The 24,585-nt window shown below is 36.2% G+C and overlaps 1 protein-coding gene across 5 annotated transcripts in view; it reads right to left on the bottom strand.

The window, feature by feature from the left end:
- KYNU (kynureninase) overlaps positions 1 to 15,500 on the bottom strand; it is a 156,874-nt gene extending 141,374 nt beyond the window's left edge. For 2 of the 5 annotated variants that reach the window (XM_020984720.2, XM_020984725.2), the window contains exon 1: positions 15,392 to 15,498. The gene's annotated coding sequence lies outside the window, so the exon portion shown is untranslated. Of the gene's footprint in view, positions 1 to 9,757; positions 9,832 to 15,391 lie in introns of all 5 variants that reach the window. The other 3 variants (XM_020984721.2, XM_020984723.2, XM_020984722.2) reach the window with 3 other exon arrangements.
- Between the last annotated feature and the right edge of the window lie 9,085 nt (positions 15,501 to 24,585).

Here is a 24,585-nt window from a genome sequence, read left to right as displayed (position 1 = left end):
TATGGATATGAAAATCCTAAATACAATACTAGCTAAAAGATTACAACAATATATTATAAAAATTATATATTATGACCAAATGGGATTCATACCAGGAATACAGGGATGGTTTAACATAAGGAAAACTATTAACATAACTGATTATATAAATAATAAAATAACAAAAAAATCTTATGATAATATCAATAAATGCAGAAAAAGCATTTGATAAAGTACAACAATCATTTTTATTAGAAAAATACTTGAAGGGCAGTGAATATAACTCTGGCGATGAAGTCAGGAGGACCTGAGTTCAAATCCAGCCTCAGACACTTAACACTTAACCAGCTATGTGGCCCTGAGCAACTCACTTAACCCTGATTGCCTCACCAAAAAAAAGGAAAAAAAATTAAAAAAAATACTTGAAAGTACAGACATAAATGGACTTTTTCTTATATTGATAAGAAGCATTTACCTAAAACCATTAGCAAGCATTATTTGTAATGGGAACATTAGAAACCTGGAGATCAGTTATGAAACAAGGATGCCCACTGTCACCAATATTACTTAATACTGTACTGGAAATCATAGCAATAACAATAAGAGGAGAAAAAAGAAATAGAAGGAATCATAATAAGGAATGAGGTAGTAAAACTATCTCTTTTTGTCAATGATATGATATACTTAGAAAATTCTAAAGAATCAACTAAAAAATAATTGAAATAATTAATAATTTCAGCAAAATAACAGGATAGGAAGTAATCCAGGTGAACCATTAGCATTCTTATATATTACCAACAGGATCTTGCAGGAAGAGATAGCTAGACATGCCCCATTTAAAACAACTCTAGACAATATAAAATACCTAGGAAGACACCTACCAAAACAAACTCAGGATTGATATGAACAAAACCATAAAAAAACTTTTTATATAAATAAAATCAGATTTAAATAAATGGGCCAGTATAACAAAATTGACAATTTTTCCAAAATTAATCTATACATTCAATGCCATCCCAATTAAATTATCAAAAAAAAATGGTTTTACGGAGTTAGAAAAATATAACAAAATTCATTTGGAAGAACAAAAGGTCAAGAATGTCAAAGGAACTAATGAAAAAACATAAAGGAAAGATGTTAGGAGTACCAGATATTAAATAATATTATAAGGTAGTAATTATTAAACCTGTCTGGTACTAAGTACCAGATTAAGTACAGACTAAGAAATAGAAAGGTAGCTCAATGAAACAGAGTAGACATACAATCTATAGCAATAAATGAATATAGTTACACAGTGTTTGACAAGTGTAAAGACTTAAGTTTTGGGGATTATAATTCATTATTTGGTAAAAAAAATTGTTGGGGAAGCTGGAAAGCAGTCTGGCAAGAATTGCGCATAGACCAATATCTTACACTATTTACCAAGATAAGGTCAAAATGGATACATGACCTAGATATAAAGGGAAATATTACAAGAAAATTTGAAGAACATAGAACATATTAACTATCAGACTTATGGATAGGTGAACAATTTATGAACAAATGAGAGAGTGTTGTGAGATGTAAAATGAATAATTTTTATTACGTTAAATTAAAAAAGGTTTTTGTACAAATAAAACAAACGTAGGCAAGATCAGAAAGAAAACAGAAAACTAGGGAAAACATTTATAGACAGTTTCTCAGATAAAGGTCTCATATCTCAAATATATAAAGAAATTTGTCTATAAGAATGTGAATCATTCCCCAATTGATAAATGGTCAAAGGATATGAACAGACAGTTTTCTGATGAAGAAATTGAAACAATTTACAATTATATGAAAAAAATGCTCTAAATCATTATTAGAGAAATGCAAATTAAAATAACTTTGAGATATCATTTTATACCTATCAGATTGGCTAAAATGATAGAAGGGGAGAGCGACAAATGTTGGAGGGGATGTGGAAAAATTGAGACCTTAATTCATTGTTGGTGGACCTGTGAGCTGATCCAACTATTTTGGAGAGAGATTTGGAAACATGCCCAAAGAGTTATTAAACTGCCTAAATACCCTTTAACCCAGCACTATCACATCTGTTTCCCAAGATGATTAGGGAAAATAGAAAACAACCTACCTATTCTGAAATATTTAAGGCAGCTCTCTTTGCAGTGTCAAAGAACTGGAAATTGCAGGGATGTCCCTCACTTGGGGAATGGATAAACAGGTTGTGGTATACATTCATGATGAAATATTACTCTGCTATAAGAAATGATGAGCTCAAGATTTTAGAAAAGCATGGAGAGACTTCCATGAAATAATAAAGAGTAAAATGAACAGAACCAAGAGACCAATGTAAATAGTCACAGCAGTATTGTTTTAAGAACAACTTTTAGAACCAAGCCATTCTGATTATTACAAATACCCAAATTAACTTCAAGGATTCTAAGAAGGAAAATGGTGTTTGAATCCAGAAAGGAATATCGCTGTGGTATACGAAATGATGAGCTCTTTAATTTAGAAAAAAATGGATTGGACTTATGAAGAAAGATAATATCCACCCTAACAGAAACAGATGATAGGAGGAAATAAGCATAGTACTATCTTACATGTATGTGTTTGAGTGTATTGTGCATATGTGTATGTTTATAAATATCTATGGATGTGTGTATATATATATGTATATACATATGTGTATATATGTATATATATATATGTGTATATATATATATATATAGCTATACTTAATTGTAGCTTTCTTTAGGGTGGGAGGGGAAAAAATAAAGTTAAAAGTGCACAGCAGAGAACAAAAGAAAACCAACAAGGAAGCAAAGAAAAGCTGGGCAGCTTTGAAACCAATAGGTAATATTTATTATATAGTTTTTCTTGAAATGGAAATTTATTGTTTTATATTGAATCCTATTTTATGGTCTGCTGTGTACATGGTAATGTTTTTTTTTCTTTTCTCATTTTGTATTTAAGTGTAAAATTTTTTAAAAATTACCAAAAAATGTTTAAAATGAATAAAAAATTTTTTAAAAAAGAAAAATGTGTGCTAGGATTTTTTGGAGGTACATTTCTTATCTGTCCTTGTGAGCTGAAATTGCATCTTATTCATCTTTGTATGAATACAAAGTGCTTTGAATATAATACTCAGTAAATGGTAAATGAAGATGAACTCAGGATAAATACAGTAAAAATCCTTACTATGATATCTCTGATACTAGTTCATGTTAGTATTTGGTACTTCATGACACAATAATGAATTATAAGAAAAGACTAGAAGTATAGATGTGATTGATAATTATGATCAAAGTAATAATCTTTAAAGTAATCAAAGCAGCAGTAGAGAATGGCATTACTAATTATGAAATTTGACTAATTATTAATATGCTAACAAATTCACAAAACCAAAAAAGTTTATAATTAAAGGCAAATAAAGGAATAAGTAACTGAAAGACTATGAAGGCCTAAACATAAATGAATGTTTAAAAGGGTTATTAGATGGGACTTATCTCAAGAAAAAATTTTTTTGTTCAGACCCATAATTTCAACTATGTAAGTAGCTCCAACTGTAAAACTATTTCTACCCATACAGATCAGCACTTTATCTATAACTTAACAATCTTAAGACAGTAAACTGGGATGCTCAGAAGTTGAATGACATGCCCACAATCACACAGTTAACATGTTTCTGAAGTATGACTTGAAGCCAATTCTTTTTAATTTCAGACAGCATTCTAATTACTCCACCATACTGTCTCTTGAGAAAACACTATGTATGAAAAACAGAAAACAGTTATAGCAATCCACAATGATTATCAAAATGGTGGTGTGAAGGAAGATAAAAGATGAATTCATGGAAGATTCCACATTAAACTAAAGCTGTACTTATGCTAGATTCCTTTGTTTTAAATTAATCTAGGAGATGTGGCCCTTTCTAACCTAACCATCTGTTAGTATGAATACAAACACATATACATACATTCACACATGTATACATATACTAATTTATAGATATAGGGCTGTCTGCATAATGACATCATCTAAGACTCTGTTACATGTTTATTTAAGCAATAACATATAAGAATGAATTGAATGAATATATGGAGTTGTAATATTAAACAAATAAGTTGAATGTTCTGAATCTATATATTACTTTGGTAGCTTATTGTTTTAGTCTTTTTCCTTAGAATCTTGAATGACCCAAACATCTTATGCATTAAATAGCTGCATATTTGGGTAACAATACATCATGTAGAGCAATTCAAATAGACATGGCTCTTGTCCCTTTCAAGCTTATTTCCCACGTGCCATTTTTATTTTCCTTTTTCAAAAACTCAAATTTACTACAAGATTTGTATAGAAAAACATATATGGAAGTTGGCCATTTGGAATATAGAACACATTTCTTCATAGAAACAATAATGTGTGTAGTGGTAAGTTCCCAGGATAGTACATAAAAATTGCATGATGTAGTTTACTCCTCTACATCTTCCCAATAACCCAACTTGGGTGTTTCACTGGCCTGAGCATAGGGCTCCAGGATGGTAGTGATAAACAGTGGGTTCAAATCATTTAGGAACCAAAGATTTCTTGGGTACCCTTCTTAGTCCTGGGCTAGTTTTGCAGAGATTTTCTTGAGATCTAGGGGTTTCCAGGTATGATTTCCTTCTACTTTTGGGAATTACAAGTCTGTATCCTATCTCACTCCACACTATTCTCTAATACCCTTATTTTTTTTTTTTATGTAATTTTCAGAGCTGGTGGTTAATTAGGGTTTTTGGATATATGAAGGATGGAAATTAGGGTTAAAGAAGTAGGAATCATGACGGTCAAGCATACCGGTAGAGAAGGAAGCCTTGGCAAGGAGGCCTGCTTCTTCATCTTTTACTGGAGCAAAGAGTAAAAGGAAAGGCAAAAATGTTGAGGGGTTTACACTGTGTGCAGCATGGGAACAAAGGATCTCATGGTCTGGATTTGTTTTAGTAAAGTAGGAAGAGGAGAGGTCCTTAGCAGAAGGGGGAAAGGAGATGAACTTGAGGAAGGGGGAAGACTAGGGAAATGAAGAAGTTTGGAAGAGCTGCTGTTCTAATTCTCTTTAGAGACAAAAAGACCTAATACTGAATAGCAAGAACACTGAATTTGGAGATATGGGATAGGTTCAAATCATAGCCTAATTACATGACCTGCAGCAAATCATTTAACTTATCCGGGTCTGTTTCCTCCTCTGTAAGAGAGACTTCTCAGCTCTAGATCTAGGATACCTGCTATGGCTGAATGTGTGTGTGTAATTATATAAGTAAAATACATACACAAGCACTAACATACGTACATGTACAGTATATACGTATATATGTAATTGTATATGGACACATACATACATACATACATACATACATGATGGGGTGCTTGGCCCCAGCCCTAAGATCCCAACTTAATTTAGAGGCTTCCAGAGCCATGAGGTTAGTGCTGGGGCCGAGCACCCTACATTCACACATACACACGTGCTGTACATCATTTGAACAGCCTAGTCTCAAGATGCCCCTGACCTGGCAAGCTTTCCTTTCCTTTCACTTTTTTTGTCTCTTTTTTAAAGCTATTGTATCAGTTAGAGACACGGAGACATTGGCCAGGTGTGGAGGGGAAATCCCCAGGTGGCCCGAAATGTCACTGGGTCGGTACACCGCGGCCACCTTCGGAACAAGGGGGCACCACTTCACCAACTTCCTGGGAACGGAAGAGGGAAGGGAAGGAGCTGCCGCTGGGGGTGGAAGTAGGGCGTCGGCTGCCCTTCCTCCGGCGCCCCGACTAAACATGGCGGCGACGCTTAGCGAGTGCGCAGGCGCACGGGCACACGTGTTCGCTTGGCGCCTCTCCTGACCTTTGATCCCGCGCCCCGCGTCCTCGCGGTGATGAGAGAGAGGAGCGAGAGACTTGTCGTTCAGTCGTGTCTGACACTTCATGATCCCATTTAGAATATTCTTGAATCAAAGATACTGGAGTGGATACATTTCCTTCTCCAGCTCACTTTACAATAAGGATTGAGGCAAAGCAGTGTTCAGTGACTTGCTCAGGGTGACGCCGCCATAAAGTGTCCGAAGTCCAGCCCTCTCCACTGCCCAGCACGCTGCCCCCTCAATGAAGAGCGAGCCGTCGCCCAGGAACCCGCAGGACAATCCCTGTGAGTTGCGCCAACTAGACCTTAGGGCCAAAGGTAGGGCGCCGGGCTCCGGGCCCTGATTGCGTTCTCCGAGTCCTCGTGGGTGGGGGAGGTGCAGCCGTGCCTTCGCTGTGCGCCCCGAGAGGTGGAAAGCGTGGTCTATACCGCCCGCAGGAAACTGAAGGTTTCTCCTCACAGGGACATCGGGAGCGCCCGGAGCCCGGGGTCACCTTGACTACCCACTGGCACTAGATGTGCTTTGTAGGAAGGGGATTTTCTGACTCGGAAGCCCCCCCATCGGTGACGTCACACTCCACATCCGAGGTCTCTGAGCTTGTTGAGGCCTGAGGTCTGGCCTGTGTCAGGATCCAGTGGGGTGATGTTTGTAAAGAGCTTAGCACATACCTGGCACCCAGTAAGTGCTATAGTAATGGTCTTTATTATGATTAATCATTATCATAGTTATTCCAGTCAACCTCCTGGAAATTTCTCCTCCCCTTTTAAAAGGTATATAGGGAACCTTACCATCAGCTCTGAGGCTTTGTAATTAATTAATTTTGAAATTAGAGCTTTGGAGCTTTCTAATTAATTTCTAAACTAAAACTTTGAGGCTAATTTATTTCTAAACTCTAAACCTAAAGTACCAGAGCTTAAATGATAACAAGTTAAGATTTATATACAGCTTATTATGTTCCAGGCACTTTACAAATATTAACTCATTTGATCTTCACAACAAGCCTGGGAGGTAGGTGCTGTTATTATCCCCATTTTACAGGTGAGGAAACTGAGGCAAACAGGCATTAAGTGACTTGCCCAAGGTCACACAAGTAAGTGCTTGGAGCTGGGTTTAAACTCAGGCGTACCAGACTCTAGTCTCTAACCTTAAGGAGCTTATATTCTACTTGGGAATGGGAAGAATACCATGAACACAGATAAGTAAATCTAAAATGTATACAGAGTGAATATGAAATTATTTATTCTCTCTGGTTTTGATTTCTTCATCTGTAAAATGAAAGGATAAATTAGATTTCATTTGAGGTCCATTCTGGCTCAAAATCTGTGATTCTATAATCCTAAATTTGAGTCGGGGGAAACAAAAACTATTGGTGGGAATCAGAAAAAGTCTCTTGTCGGGTGACACGTATGCTAAACCTTGAATTCTAAAAGACAGAAATCAGAATGGGCACTCCTGACAAGGGGAACAACCTGTGCAAGGTACATAGGTGGTTGTGGTTAAGGAAAAATCTAGTGATGTAGAGAGGAATAATGTGAAATAATTATGAAAAGGTAGGTTGGAACCAGACTTTGAAAGTCATTAAAATGCTTAACAGTGGAGTTTGTATTTATCTTAGAAGCAAGAGGAAGCCCCACAGGGGTGGGGAGCTTGCAGCCTTGAAGCCACATATGGCCTTCTTGGTCCTTGGGTGTGGCCTTTTGACAGAGTCCATGTTTCTCAGAACAAATCCTTTTATTAAGGGGATTTTTTCTGGGAAGTTTGGATTGAGTCAAAGGACTGCACTTGAGGACCTAGAGGGCCACATATGTGTGGCCTTGAGGCTGCAGGTTCCCTAGCACTGCTCCAGAAGCTTTTTGAGCAGGAGAGTGTCATGGTCAGATCAGTTTAAGCATCTGTGTAGAGCAGGACAAGGGGGTCCTGGATAGATTGCAGGGAGTAGGAGACCACACGTGGGAAAAATTACAATTTTATTTCAATATAATTGGTTTCCTCTGTAATCTTAGGTATTTTGTTTTTATGTATAAAAAAAATTGTAAGAATGGGTCCATAGGCTTTACCAGATTGCCAGAAGGGCCCATGATACTCCCCCCCCCCACCTCCCATGAAAAAGTTAACTCCTAGCATAGAGGAAGAGAGTTAAAGAAGGAAGAACCTAGAGGAAGGGAGACCTATTAAGAAAGCTATTGCAGTAATGTAAGCAAGAGGTGGTAAGTGTTGAACCTGGGTGAGGGGTTCTTGTGAGTGGAGAGAAGTGGACAGGTATGAGAGATTATAGGGCAGTAGAAATTGCCCTTGACATTGGCAAGTGTCTGAATCCTTTTTTTTTTCTTTTTTGCCTGACTGAATATTACTACTCAGAGGATTATAACTATCTCTGTGCTTGTATCTATGAAGAAATTATGTATTATTTTAATTGCTTGAGAGACACCTTGTTGGAAAATAGCCTTTAAGGATATATTTTACTCTACTAACTGCTTTAAAAAAATCAACTAATAATAAACCAATAGTAAACATGATTATAGAATCGTAGAAAATATGTATTACTTTCACTTTTCAGTCAGTTGAATAACAGTAAATATATGATCTGTTGTAGAAAATAATTCCCAAAGCCTACCTATTAATTTCACCATATTCCCAAAAGTATCAATAGAGATACTTATGTCAGTGTGTAATAGATTAGAAATTGTTATAAGGGACACTTGAACTTTTATTTAACTTTTAGCAGTATATTTGCCTCCTGCCAGTTATTATTTCCTATACACAAATTTCTGACTTACCACACATTGGCTTTAATTGAATATTCATTCACATTTCCATTTAACATATATATTTCTCTAACATGATGTCATCTACATATTTTAAGGTCTTATGTGATTCTGTGATAGATGGAACCACAGAGATAGCTCTGTCTGATGATATTCCAGTTATTCATATCAAGCATATCAGTATCCATAAACTTGGAAATTTTGGAGAGAAGCATGAAAGAGAGAACTGCTTGTGATAAGACCAAAAAAAGTATGAAGGGACAACCAAGAGTTCCAGGAAAAGGCTTTAATTAAAAAAATAGTAAGAAGGAGAGAGAAGTTTGGGTAGAAAGAGGTATAGTTCAGGAAACTTGTAGGTGTAGGGATTAATTAGGAAGAATAGAGAAATTAAGGGTAATAAGGCCTTAACTCATGCCTTCACTACTTACTATGGCATTACTTACATGAAAACACTAGGGGATTGCTTTCAGGAGACTGGAGGACTATATCATGCTGAGTTAGGCCTTTTAAAGATGCTGCCAATTCCAGCTCTCCAGCCAATGGAAGAAGTTTGCTGCTAACTATGTGGTAGGCCAAGGCAGAATATCTATGTGTGTTCCAGTCTGCCAGTCTCCCAAAGGCAATCCATCTCAGATGGCCTATTTTTCTCCAAACCCTTATTACACAAGCAACTAGCAATGATCATCAAAGGCTGCTTAGAAAAGCAATTTTGATCAGAATGTGTCTTCTGTAGACACATTGGGAGTGGGTCATGAGATTATCCAGATCAAAGTAATCAGGTGGTATTAGACACAAGAGAGAGTCATATGAACTAGAGTAATGTGGGACAAGTGTAATTTGGGTGAAAAAAATAAAGCAACAATGTGATGCAATGATAGTTTTTCTTTAGCTTTATTATCCAAATAATTCATTTTAGGAAGAAAAAAAGACTAAGGTGGAAAATGCTATCTTTATTATTGATGTCTTTTTTTTTATATGTTGCATTCATTTCTTAATATAGCTCTTTTTCCTACCCTCTCTATTAAACTTCTTGCAACAGAGAATAAACAAGAAAAAGGAAAAAGTATTAGCAAAGTCAACCAAAAGATTCATCATATCTGATAGTATATAATTAAGTGAAGGAATTTCCCTCCTTACCTCAGATTAATGTATTCACGGAAGATGAAGAAAGTAATTACAAATGCGAAGTGTTAAGGAATTTTTCAGCAGCCCTACAACAAATGATGAATAAGTCTTTAACTAATTGAAAGGATTATGCTATTGCATATGACAGTTTAGAGCAGGGGTGTGGAACCTGTGGCCTTCTGGGTCCTCAAGTGCAGCCCTTTGACTGAATCCAAATTCCCTTTTAAGGATTTGTTCTGTGAAGTTTGGATTTAGTTAAAGGGCCACATGTAGCCTTAAGGCCACAAGTTCTCCACCTGTAGTTTAGAGAATCTTAGTCATGCTTTTTGGGCCAGTATACAAAAGATGCAGACTTCAGGGGCAAGTTGTGACTATAGACTATAGACCCCTTTCTACACTGGAAAGGCAGTGGAGGAAGGAGGGAGTGGACTTTATTTTTTCTCCACCTATCTACCATATCATTAGACCTGTTGGTACAGTAGGAGGAAATATATTCAGCAGGTACGAAGACATGTCAAAGACAGGTAGAGAGAGGAAGATAGTGACTAGAAGGTGTGTTACATGTGAAATATTAGACACTCGTAGTCTGCTGTCTCTGTAATGAAGGGAGGGAGGCAGGTTTTCTCAACTCTTTCCCAGGTTAAGCTGGGTCATTATAATCTTCCAGTTATTTCTTTTGTATTTTGTTTTATCCCTTTTCATCAATCCCTGTCACAAATTCCTTGAATTTACTTAATTTATTTTTCTTTATGTTGATCTATTCCTCTCTATTAACTCCTATTCCTAAAAATCTTAATTTATGTTATATTACGACTTTGTTGTTGTTCAGTCATTTTATAGTCATATTCAACTCTTGTGATTCCATTTGGGGTTTTCTTGGCAAAGATATTGGAGTTGTTTACTATTTTCTTCTCTAGCCCATTTTATAGATGAGGAAACTGAGGCAAACAGTTAAGTGACTTGCCCATGGTCACATAACAAGTACATGTCCAATGTCAGATTTGAACTCTGGAAGAGAAGTCTTTCAGACCTCAGGACCAGCATTTTGTCCACAGGGCCACCTAGCTGCTAATTCCTTTATGGCATCCTTTTCCAATAAATTTTCCTTTACTTTGTCCTTTTTCTTTTTCTCCCCCTTTTGAATTCTATTCTTCATCTAACAGACTGTGTCTTTACTTGTTCCTTTTTAATTCACTCTGCAGCACTCCCAAATGTGTAATTTCTTGAGAATCAAATTTCAGTTCCTTCCTCAAATGAGATATTATGTGTAAATATTTGTAAAGCACTTAGTGCTGTGCCTGGCATATAGTAAATAATAGTCATTCAGTTTCAGTCCTTTTTCATACCACTCTGTTACTGCATTTGTAATACTTCTTAATACTTTATGTTTTCTGCTGTGCTTCACAATTAGAAGTATCAATTCATGAAGGAAGAAATGTTGAATGGAAATAGTGTTATGTAGTGTCACATTGTATCCTGAATTACTAAGGCAGATCTTCCTCCTTGCCTTTACCATAATTACTCAACACTGCTAAGGGCAGGTTATCCAATCTCTTTCTGTGTCTCTTTCTAATTCATATGTTCCCCATCCTGGTATGGGATGGAATCTAGTGAATTACAACTCCCCCCCCTTTTTTTAGGCAATTGGGGTTAAGTGACTTGCCCAGGGTCACACAGCTAGTAAGTGTCAAGTGTTTGGTCTGAGGCTGGCTTTGAACTCAGGTACTCCTGACTTCAGGGCCAGTGCTCTATCCACTGTGCCACCTAGCTGCCCCTATTACAACCCTTTTTCAAAGAAGATAGTCTTCCAATGTGCAAATTGCTCCCATCTTTCAAACCCATTTTGAAGATTGTATCTCATACACAGGGGATCATGGGATTTAGTCCACAGAATTTTAATTCATCCCTTCCCTTTTCTCCTCTTATCCTTTAAGTTCATCTTAAATCTTAGGATTCTGTGGATCTCTGAGGGTCTTAGTTTTCTCATTTATAAAAACAACAGGTTCACACCAGATGTTAAAAGCCCCTTCCAGTTCTAAAATTCTGGTTCTGTTCCTACTCCCAGTTCTCAGTACCAGTTTCTTAATCCTTTCCTCCTTCTCTTTATTTATAGTATAATTAATGTTTCATAAAACTCTAGGGGAAAACTGTTCCTGAAAACCAAATCGCCACATAAAATCTGTATTTTGTTAGGAAGGAGGAAGATTGCCCGAGTTTAAGATATATGTTTGTATTTTCCTTTGAAGAACGTAGGTTTTCATATAATCAAGTCATTTTTATAACCTACTAAAATTTTCATATATAAATGGATTATGCATTTACAAAAGGATATAGTGATATTGGTTCATAAAGAACCCATTATGCCAGATTGCATCATTTCCTTATTTTGCAAGGTTATTAAACTGTATTTCAAGAAAGTTCTGTAGACAGAATATATCTAGATTTCAGCAAAATACTTGACAATGTTCCATGATATATGTATTGACAAATTAGAGATGTGGACTAGTTAGTAGTACAATTAAGTGGATTTTTGTTTGAATGACCAGATCAAAAGAATGATAATTAATGAATTAATGTCAGACTATATAGGGTGGTCGCAGTGGAATGGCACCAAATTCTGTTTTGGGTCTTTTTTTTTTTTGGTTTAACATTTCTGTCTGTAGCTTGGATGACATACACAAAATTTAGGAATGGCATGAAACTGCAGGTAATAGAGACTATGTTGATTGACAGAACCAATATACTGAATATCTCAAGAGACAAGACTATTGGCTGAATCTAATAAGATGAATGATCTAATAAAGATCCAATTAGATGAAGATCTTATAATTCAAAAAGCCAACTAAAGAAGTATTGGATAGAGGCAATATGAGTAGGAAGTACTTCATGTGAAGAAAGGTCTAGGGCTATGAGTGGACAGCACTGTGATGTGGCAACCAAATAAGCTAACAATAATCTTAAGAGATCTGGAAAGTGAGTTGTATTATAATATTGGTTTGTCATACTACATATGGCACATTGTATTCGGTTTCCATTTTAGGAAGAATGTTGACAAGCTGAAGTGTGCCCATAGAATGGCTAAAAGGATGGTGAGGGGATTGAAAACCATGCCCTTCAATGATTATTTCAAGAGACTGGGAGAATATAAGTTAGAGAAGAATAGGCTTAGAGTATTCACAGTATCAGTTATTTAAAAAATTGTTGTGTGGAAGGATTAAATGTGTGTTACTTGATGTAAGAGAACAGTAGAGAGCAATGGGAAGAAGTTAGTGAGAAGCAGGTCTTGATTGCATGTGGCAGAGCAGATAAACAGCCAGGGACTGGAATCAGGAAAATCTGGGTTCTGGTCTTCTTTCTGATATATATAGCCTACCCGACCATGAGTAAGTCACTTGCTCATGCTTTCAACATGCAAGTCAACTTTCTCAGACATCTAACTTACAGAAGAATTACTGATCTACATCAGTAGAGAGGTTTCCCACATTGGGAGTTCTCCACTGATAGGTTCACTGGAATGACCAAAAAGAAGTAATAACAAATCCAAAAGTGGAATAAAATGTTGATTTCCTGAGCCCCACAGATCTTTCAGAATAAGCTATTTGACTGCTTCTCATGTAGATTGATTGAGTAATGGAAAAAAACACAGAATGTGGAGTTAGACCTGTATTTAAATATGAACGATCTTTACTATTTGTGGGACCTTGGAAGGAGAGCTACCTTTCCCTGAGACTCTGTTTCCTAATTTACATAATGAAAAGATTGGGCTAGGTAATGTCATAAAGCCCCTTCTCTATCCAAATCTTCTCTGAGATTCTGATTGAGGCATAAATGTTAAGTCTTTCTTCTTTTGCAAGCCAAATTTTAAAATCTTGAACATAAAAAAAATAAACTGTTTAATAGTTTTAAATTATATGTATGTAAATAATATGGCATTAAACATCCTGAATTTTCATCTTTAACTCTAAAATAAAAATCTTAATGTTGCTTCTAAACAAATTCAGTACCTTTCACTGTATACATAAGTATGTGTGCTGGGTTTGGGGGTGGGGAGCAGGGAGTAATAAGCTCAAGTTTAAAAGTTGCAACGGATTTTTTGCAATCTTTTTAGATTATTGTTTTCTTTTTTCTTTTTCTTTTTTTTTGTTAGGCTATTGGGGTTAAGTGACTTGCTAGTACTAGGTTATTGTTTTCTGATAATAGTAATGTATTTGCATAACATTTTATAGTTTGCAAAATACATTTTTCATGTCATTTGGTTTTTCCAATGAGGGAGGCAAGGCATGTATTATTATTCCTATTTAATAGATGATGAAGCTCAGGCTTACAGAGGAAGCATTACTTGCTCAAGATCATATAGCAGATAAATGACAGTGCTTGTAAATGCATGAAGTGTACACACCAGGTCCCAGATCTCCTAACTCCCAGTCCAGGGTTGAACTGTTAGGGAAAAAATAAGTGTGTGTGCACACCCAAATAGACAAACACATACAGAGACACAAATTGTTCCAATGCAGTCTGTAATGGGATACTCAGTGAATTTATAAGTTAGGATCTTTCCCCACCGAGTGCTTATTTAAGGAGTCAGTGCAGTAATACTAAGTAAATATTTGTTATATTTCCTTCTGCTTCATTTACTGAGGGGTCTAAGGTTAGTTGAATAACCACAATAACACAATAGTTAATGTTTACACAATCCTGAGCATAACATGTCAAAGGGGCAAATAACATCTAATAGGACAGTTCAAAGTTTAGAAATGTTAAAACTAAACAACCAAAGCACATTATAATAGTGGTGTGTGAAAAGTCGTTGTAAAAAAACTTGTTAGAATATCATTCAGAGTGCTTGTTAGTAGAAATATTCGGTAGAAATTCAGTAGAAATAAAAAGAGAATAACAGTTTTTGGTAAAGCAGTACTTGTTGCATTAGCTTCTTATGACCACCGAGCAACACATGGACATTTTAGTACCAAACTAATATAATACTAACTACAGTGAGACTGAGACTGTTGGTACAACCTAATGTCACTTGATAAATGTAGACAGAAATAGCAGTTTAAAAAAATTATCTTCCTACTTAGAAAAAGAGACACTCCCATTTAGGCAACTGTTTCTGAAAATGAAAAGGAAGATATTTTGTCTCATGCTTGCACAGTTTCACTTCTGAAAATAAAACTATTTGAAACAGGCATAAAACAAACAACTGAAAGTGTAAAGCTTATTTTAAAGGTGGTTCACTTTGCTGTCTGAACTCAGAAGCTACTTAACTGTATCCATCTATATATGGGCTTGAGTTCAGGGTATTTCCAGTGTTCGTTCTTTTAAAAAAAGTTTTTAAATGGAGTTTTTCAAGGGCTGCAGAAATCTCAGGTAAAACTACTTCCATTATGTCGGTGATTCCTTTTGAGGTCCTTATATTTGGTTCCACATTTTAAACAGTATTCTGTTTTAAGAACAAAGGGTAGACTACAGTGTGTGTACCACCCATGATCTCAGGGAGATGGTAAGAAATACAAACTTCAGGTTGTTTTACAAGCAATTGTATATATCTAGTATCTGTATGAATGTGAGAATTTTGTGTGTGTGTGTGTGTGTGTGTGTGTGTGTGTGTGTGTGTGTTATAGCTAAGTGTTGTGAAGTAATTCTCACCTGACCAGGCTTCTGATGTGTTCCAGTAGCTTCAAGTAACAAGTGAAGAGTGGACCTTCTGCCAGAGTTAACACTGAGGTTCAGGGAGAGCTTCTACAGCAAGTTCCTCCTGACTCCACCCTTTGAGGGGATTTTTCTCTAGTCTTAAGCTCCTCCTCTCTTACCTGATTCTAAATAAGAACAATGACATTGTCCCTTGTATCAATGCCAAAATTCATGCAATATACTTCCCCTAGTTGTGCTGTCATCTTTGTTTCACAATTTCACTGAGTTCAGGCTAATCAGGTCTCTTTTAGTGTGACTTGCCCTGAGTAGTAGAATCCTGGGTATACTGGACCCAACTCTTAACTCCTTGGGAGATTCCAGTTCTTACATTTTCAGTATAAGCATTTGCACCTCAAAAACCAGCAGTTACTGCAAATCAGAACTTAATTTTTTTGTTTGATTGTTTAGAATCTGGCCTTAAGGAGGTATTAATAATGCTGATTCAACTTAAAGTATGTATACATTCCTTTTCTTCCCCTATCCGGGTGGTTAGATATTTAGTAGCACATCCCTATATTGCTCTATCAACTCAGCAGTAGGGCAGTAGAAAGCTCAGACAATAAAGTTATCACCAGAATGGTAGCCTGGTGACTAATAATAATTGACTGTATATAGCACTTAAAGGTAAGCATAGTGCTTTGTATCCATTGTCTCATTTGAGCCTTGTAACACCTCTGAGTAGACCTTTCAGAGTGTAAAATTTTAGTCAGAATTAGGAATAGGATCTAGACACTTCACTGACCACAAAGTGGGAATTTAATGCCTCTTGGGCTATGTAATCAGTATATTTGGGTAGAAAGGAAATGCTTACTAAGGGTTCTAGTCCCGGCTACTAACTGTAATTGTTTATCAACTTCTGTGTGTACAGTTCTGGTATCAGAGGCAGTCATGGAGGGAGGCATAGCCTTCAGCTAGAATGTCAGAGAATCTTAGTTGGATACATATTGAGGAACCACACTAAAGGCAATATCTGTTTGAGGTCCTCCCTATGAAGGGAGCTGAATTTAAATGATTAAGGCCATACAGCTTCTGAGGAAAGTTTCCTCGTGGATAGGTGTCATCTTCCATAAGTTTTCCATGAACTCTGTTTACTTTGACCAATACATAAATCTAGACATTCTTTAAGTTTTGTGAACTATGTGTTAATAGGGGAAGTTAGTAATGGGATAATGAGTGGCATCCAGTAGTGAAGTTCTGAAATTGTCATAGTTGTGAACTGCAAGGCCAAAAATTGAGAAATCCCGCAAAATGTAACTGGTCCTTTCATATCACATGAAAATCTCATTTGCAAGGGTTTTGCATGTCCACTGTGCTCAAACTAAATTGGAATACTTGCCATTCCCCTGGAAACATGTCTCATTCTTTCCTGTCTCCATTTCTATGCTTATGTTTTCTCTTCCTACATTGTCTTCCACTGATGTTTGGGAGCTTGTGGCCAGTTCCTCTGTTCTCTCCTTATACTTCCTGGTTTTGTCATTTAAAAGACAAACCACTTTTGCAGGAAACTTCATGGTTTAGATTTCAGTTCCTCTGGGTTTGCAGCTGCACTACTATAATGTACATGATAATAAAATAATAATAATTAATAGCTAGTGTTTGTATAACACTTCAAAGTTTGAAAAGCACTTTACAAATATTATCTCATTTTATCCTTACAGCTCTGGGAGGTAGGTGCTATAATGATCTCATTTTACAGTTGAGGAAGCTGAGGTAGATAGAGATTAAATGACTTTCTGAAGGTCACACAGTTGGTAAACGTCTGATAAACTTGGCATTAGTTAGAAGCTAATAGGAAAGACATTCAACATGGTTGGGGATAGCTGGGGAAACCTTCCCTGGATGTGTGTCAACAGCACTACTATGAAGAATACAGTTTTAGTAATGGAGTTGGAAAGGGGAGGAATGCTTCATCTCTGGTGGGGCAGATGAGATGGAAGGATATGTGGGACTGGTGAGAATGCTGCTTGAGAAGGTTTAACTGAAAAGAAAAAAAAAGATCCTGGGTTAGCAGCCCATTTTCCCTTGGATATGGGAGCTCTAGGAAGTTAAGCTGTAAATCAGCAAGCATTTGTTAAGTGTCTACTCCAGTAGAAACAGTCTCTGCCCTCAAAAAACTTACATTATTATGAGGAGGAAGTGTTTTTTTTTCCAGGTCATAAAAAATTTCCCCACACTATTATTTTGTCTGCAGTTTGATCTTTCAAGCCTGTTCTCGTTTTTCCTTTGAGAATACAGAGCACTTAACAGTATTTTTTAAATGAGTGGACCAATGTCAATGGGTTTTCTGTGAGTTAATAGTAGTACTCATATAGAAACTAAACCCTAAACTTCTGCTTCCTATTTTTCTAAGTAGAAACTAAACTCCCTGCTGAGATGTACTGTGATGACATTCAGGAAGTCAGGGTGGTCTAGAGTGGAAGAGGAATTAAAGATAGCTGTTAGAGTGCTCTAATGTCAGTTTGCCAAAGTGACAGATTGTATACATGTTTGTGTCAGGGAAAAAGAAATGGAAAATGGAAGAATCTGATTATTCTCTCTTTACTCTGCCTGTCACCTGTTAGGAATAGAAAGTTGGTTTTTTAATAGTTTGGGAATAGGGAGTAATTCTTAAATAAGCAAACTGCTTTGAATTGCTGGCCTACAAAGAAACAAAATTAATAGATTACTACTAAGACAAGTGCTTTCAACTGTCTATGAATGATGCGTATGATGTAAAACAGGGAGTCGGGAGAAAATCAATTGAATCCTGCCTCAGACCCTGTGTGACCCCTAGGTATCTCACCTCTCTGTACCAAAGTTTCCTCATTTGTCAAATGGGGCTAATAATAGCACCTACTTCACAGTATTGTTGGGAAAATCAAATGAGTTAGCATATGTAGATCACTTTGTAAGCCTTGAAGCACTATATAAATGCTAGGATTTATTATTGTTGTTATTATTGTTATTATTATAGTATAGTGTGGTGAATGGTAGAGTTGGAATTAGCAAATTGGGGATTCAAGTGTTCAAATACCACTTCAGAGTCTTACTAGTTGTGTGTACGTGGGCAAGATACCTCACCTTTCTAAGCCTCAGGTCCCTCATTCATAAAAATGAAAGGATTTTATGGATCATATGACCTGCAAGTTCCTTTGGAGGAAAAGAAAGGCCTTCTAATCTTCCCTCTTTTAGAAATGAATAACTTCATCTTAGAAACTGTCCTCCATTTCAGTTAAAGTGAAGAGTCACATTTTTCTTGGTTTTAGTCCCCTCAATCACTCCCTGATTCTGACCTTGCTTCTAGACTGATTAAAAAAAAAAGGTCATATTTCTGCTTAATAATGATAAGTTCTGCATCAAGTTTAATGTTAATAGCCACAGTACCAAGAGGGAGATATAAAATTCCTTGGGGGATGTGGAGAGGCTTGCTTTCTTAAAAGGGCCTCCCCATTGTCAAGTACACATATTGTCTGTATCTTCTACGTTCCTTCAATAAAGTTTCTATTGCTGTGCTTAGGAGGAAGATGTAGTCTTTTTACAATGACAGTACCTTCTAACTATTTCTCTTTGATCCTGTGACTCTAAATGCCAAAGCATAACTATTTTGGTTCACCATTGGAGTTGATTCACTCATAAATCTTCCACTTAAAAAAATCTTGAGATGTTTCATTTTTTTGCTCATGGAGATAACCTTGGGTTTTGGAAAGTTATATCAGCAGAGAGTCAGCTTAAGTCTATAGACTGAACCAGCCTAGCTAAATGCAGAGAGGTTCATTTTTGAGTAGTTGACCACAAGGTTTTTTTTTTTAATAACACAAGAAGGCCTGTTGTGACCTAAGTCAGTGGTGGAGGGCACCCATCTTAGTGAAGGTTCCTTGTGGCATGAAAAGTCATTTTCTTTTATTTTTTTTTAGTATTTTATTTTTTCCTAATTACATGTAAAAATAATTTGAACATTTGTTTTTAAAATAAAGTTCCCATTTCTCTCCCATGGTCCCTCCTCATGCCACCTCATTGAGAAGGCAAGCAATTCAATATAGGTTATACATGTGTAGTCATGTACAGCATTTCCATAATAGTCAGGTTGTAAAAGAAAACAGACAAAAACAAAAACAAACCTTAACAAAAATAAGGAAAGTTTAAAAAGTATGCTTCAATCTATATTCAGACACCATCAGTTTTTTCTCTAGGGATGGATAGTGTTTTTCATCTTAAGTCCTTCAGAGTTGTCTTAGATCGTTGTATTGCTAGGAAGAGCTAAGTCATTGACAGTTGATCATCTTACAATATTGCTGCTACTTTGTACACAGTAAATTTCACTTTATATCAGCTCGTGCAAGGCTCTGCAGCCTTTTCTGAGAGCATGTCACTCATCATTTCACATAGCACAATGGTATTCCATCACAATCACATATCACAACTTGTTCAGCCATTCCACAATTGATGAATATCCCCTCAATTTCTAATTCTTTGCCCCCAGAAAAGAGCTATTATAAATATTTTTATACTTGTAGATACTTTTTGTTTTTTATCTCTTTTGGGATACAGATCTAGTAGAGGTATGAGATTTATACGCAGCTGGGCATAATAACACAAGGTATTTACAAAGATGTGTAGACACATTCCCAAACATGTATACCTAAATACACAATATATCTGTACTCATAAATATGCATATATATATGTGTGTGTACATTACATTGTAAGTAGTTTTGTAGCTTCAAGGGACCTTAGAGATTTTTATTTCATGTGTTGCCATACCAGCATCACCCCACCCCAATAATTCATTACTGTGATATGCCTCTCCATTGTTAGTGAAGAGAGGCTTTAGAAACAGATTCAGCCTGTTACTAGGGCCACGCTCAAACCCTTTTCAGGATGGCAGATTCTTTTAGAGCTTTTGTTCTTCTGGCAAAGCTTTCAAGAATCCAATGCTACCTCCATGCCGCAATGTAACATTGGAGTAGAACAATTATATATATAAAATTATATATAATTTAAGCATAAGGAAACTAAAGCCTTAAGAAGTGAAGTGATTTAAGCAAGGTCACAAAATTGGCTAGTAATAACCAGAATTTAAAACTGGGCCTTCTGACTCCCTGGCCAAGGCACACAGAATAATAGGATTTTAGATTTAGGGCTGGAGGCAGACTTAGTGATCATTTAATCCAGAAGTTATCCATAGAATTCAATTCAAAGGAAATCAATTATATTGAAATCTAGCAATCTAAATATATGTGTTTATATATATATATAGTATGTGTGTGTATATATGAAACACATATATACATACATATATAATTGCATTTATTTTATATCTCACATAATCTAAACAAATATTGAGGACATTCTCAACAAAAATAAGAGGCAAGAGGCACGAGACTTTCTCAGTTTTCTACAGCATGCCACATCTTTACTGTCACAATGTTGACTGAAAGATGTAAAGAATAAAATAAGTATCCATTTTGTTTATACATTGGTTAGTTATAGAGAACAAAATGCAACCTTAAATACTCTTCCAGCAAAGAGTCTTTCATGCATGTGTTATACAAGATTTCTAGCGAACTGCAAACAGATAATCCTTTTTGGAGATTAGTAATGTCATAAGCAGGGAGACAAAGGTCTCTCCAGGACTGTTTACCAACAACATGGAGGAAATTCTATAAAAGGCTAAAAGGAAGAGGGATAGATGATGAGATTCTTTAGATGACCCTGTTTAGAGGTGATTCTATGCTGATTGGTGCAAGCCTCAGAATTTTATAGGAATTCATCTGTGAAAGCTGAAAACAGTTCAGTTTAATAATCCATGTGAAAAAAACTGGAAGGGGAAAAAACAACTTGCCTTTTATCCCAACTAGGAATACAATTGGACAAGCAATCGACTTAATTTGTGTGTGTGTGTGTGTGTGTGTGTGTGTGTGTAAATAAAAAAGTGTTTTGGACTCATATTGTAGATGGATGGGCAATAAGCTGGACAAGAATTTGAATAGAAAAGTAGGTTGGGTTGTATCTGGGAAATTGTACTTTTGGATAAGACCCTGAAAATTAATAAATGAAGAAATTATTTTAACCTTATATTCTGTAAGAATCTGTCACAAAGTACCCAAAGTTCTAAAATTCTACGTTAATAAGAGTCTGAATTAATGAGGTTTTTTAGCTTTAACTGCTTAGAACAGCACTAAGACTTTTGCAACATGCTATATGTACCAAACAGTAAAAAAGCCTTGAAAAAGTCAGTTATGCCACTAACTGGTCATATGACTTTGGGCAAGTAATTTTACCTGTGACCCTCAATGGTCTTATTATATGAGGAGGCTGGACTAATATCTCTGAGTTCCATTTTAGTTTCTGTTAATCCAAAATACAATGGCAATGTGAAATGCATGGTAGTATTTAAAGAGAAGAATAGATGATTAAGAATAATAGAGAATAGATTTCTGTTAATTAAGAAGTGAACCTTTAACAAAAAAGATAACATTCAATCGCCACAAAATTCTTGTTAAATACAATAGACAAATGGTACTAACTTGTTAAGGTTAAAGCAAAATCTTTAACAAACAGTTGGTGTCCTAGTAGTTGTAGTGATCCTTTAGTGTTATTTTGTGTAGTTGTTTTCAAGGAGTATGCATTTTAGATTTGTTTGTTTGCTGTGTTAAATCAAAATGTATCAATAAAAATCAGATTAATTTAAAAAGAAAACAAACAAATGCTTTGGGAGACTCAACCTAGGTATAATGAAACACAACATTGAACTCTACCAAGGTGAACTCTAGTCAATATCTGAACTCAAGTGCATCTTACCCAGTTCTTATCTCCAGAATCCATTACTATCTTTTGTATTATAATATGCTGCCTCTGACAATGAGGCCTCTATAAGCCTTGGATGTGCATGAAAACCAGTCTGAGAACCAGTCCTTTCCATATATGATGCGTTGATCACCGGTAGCAACAGAGGAGGCACTGGAGTTCTTTTACCTGCCTTGTAACAGGTTCACTCTTGATCTGGGCAGCCAGAAGGACAGGAAGACAGCTTCAGAGGGGTTAAATAAGTCTACTTTATTCTAATCTAGTCTTCTCAAGAGGGTTGCTGGTAATGGGAGCACCAACTCCTACAGAATTCCTTGATCACCCTTCTCACAGGGACTGGCAAGAAGGGGCTGCTACTCCTATGTCTCAGTGGGGTCAGTGGAGACAGGCACAGCATTCCAGCTGGTGCGCTCTCCTAAATCTCCTCAGTCCTCCATGGGGGCTGGTTGAGGCAGGTACATTCATTTCTTTATGCATTACCCAAAATCCCAAATCCCCAAAATGGGTTCCCCACTTACTGTCCAGTGCCTGCTTGATTTATAGGGCGACAGGCAGAGAAGGCAACTTGCCAACAATAGCCTCACAAGTTAACTTTAGCAATATCATCCAGTGCAAGTGTAGTAAATATTACTTATATCATCGCTGTATCTCACTGTGCAAGTGTGGTGGAGATGTTTACAAGTCATGAGCCTGGGAAATATTATCTAACACCTGGAAACCAGAGATTGTTATGGCCATAGAGCTTGGGAACGGAATTATAAGAAAGAATAACAAAAATCCACCTTACTTATAATGCGACAAATAAAAACTAGGCTTAGATTTTTTTGAAGTATCCATTCTTTATTGTTATTCATAATGCTCAGACTACCAGTTAACCTAGTCATTGTTTAAAAAGATGCACTTCTTCCTCAGTCTTGATTGCTGGTGCCATGTTGGTTTCTACCATTCTACATGCAGCTACATGCAGAGCCTACAAAGCAGCAGAGTCCAAGATTAATTAAGACTGTGAGCTTGGGCTTGCCAAAGCTATCACATCTGGCTTATTGAATGGATAAACCACTCTTTCTCTGAAGCCCTTCTTAATAACATTTAATGGCAAGACATAATCAAGGGACTTGGTATGCAACCAGTCAACCTGTATTCCTCATTGCATTATAAGGATAATTTTGGCAGCTCTTCTCCAATTTGGAAGTCCTTGGACCTTAATACAGCTCTGGATATAAAATAGATGATAAATATATATTTGATTGATTGATTTCATTCAGGCCCAACATGATTCTCTGCAAGAGTCACAAGTCAGTCTGTTTAGTTACAAAACAAGCAGTAGGTTCTCATTTGCAATTATTGTTTTCTATTCTTATCTTTCTTGATGAGTTTAGACAGAAATAGTCCTGGAATAAGTTGATATCCTACTATTATTCCTTTATATCTGTCATTCTAGGAATTATTGGACAAGTGGATCAAATAACTGCTTTTGAACAAAAGTCTTAGAATGTAAGCACATCCTCTGCAGTCTCACTGAAAGTGTCTGTAATATATCTCTGTTAGCAAACAGAACAATAGGAATGATATATGCCCTATTTTGGTCTCCCATTCTTCTGATCTCTTTGGCCAGGTTTCTTTTCTTTAAAAGTTTTTTCCCGTGTATTGGAGAACATGGAGATTGTGAATATTTGGGATGGCAACAATGTTGATCTTAAGTTTTTAAGAGTAGTGTTACAGCTGGGCAATTGAGGGCAGTGTCTGTGATAAAAGTCTGGTTTATTGGTTATTTCCAGAATGTTTTGTGTTCTGTATTTGTAGTTTGGGGATTTGTCATCTGTCAGTCCATGAAAGATTGCAGGCTTCTAATGCATAATTCTAGTCACCAGGTCATGTTTTGCTAAGTATTCTGTTGGTGCTAAACTTTTACTGCTGGCAATGATGTAGTACACTGGCTCTACCATTTCTTTGCATAATCAATGTTGATACAGGTTCTTTAACGTTAACCTTCTACAATCCTGTAACACACTGACTTAGTACTGAACTATCATAAATCCTTCTGTTTCTCCAAACAAATTGGTAGGGTTTGATGCTTCTTTATTGATATATCATTACCTGAGTTCATGTATACATTACCTATAGAGGGCCTTTTCAGTTTGTCCTGGATATTATTAGTTTCATAATTTCTACCTAGAGGTAAATCTCTTTTAGTTACATTCAGCAAATCAAATAGAATATACCTGTTTTCAGCTTTTACTATTGCTCATTTGATACCTGTTTATTTCAAAAATATTTCTATAGGTTTTTAACTACTTTGTTATGCATTCTAAGTCTTAGAGTCTTCCTCCTTTATGGCATGAAAACATCGATCTTTTCATAGC

Source organism: Phascolarctos cinereus, unplaced genomic scaffold (assembly GCF_003287225.1).
Source record: "Phascolarctos cinereus isolate Bilbo 61053 unplaced genomic scaffold, phaCin_HiC Scaffold_726;HRSCAF=1367, whole genome shotgun sequence".
Lineage (NCBI taxonomy): Eukaryota > Metazoa > Chordata > Mammalia > Diprotodontia > Phascolarctidae > Phascolarctos > Phascolarctos cinereus.
Note: the sequence above shows the minus strand (reverse complement) of the source record. Positions and strands in the feature narration are given on the sequence as shown.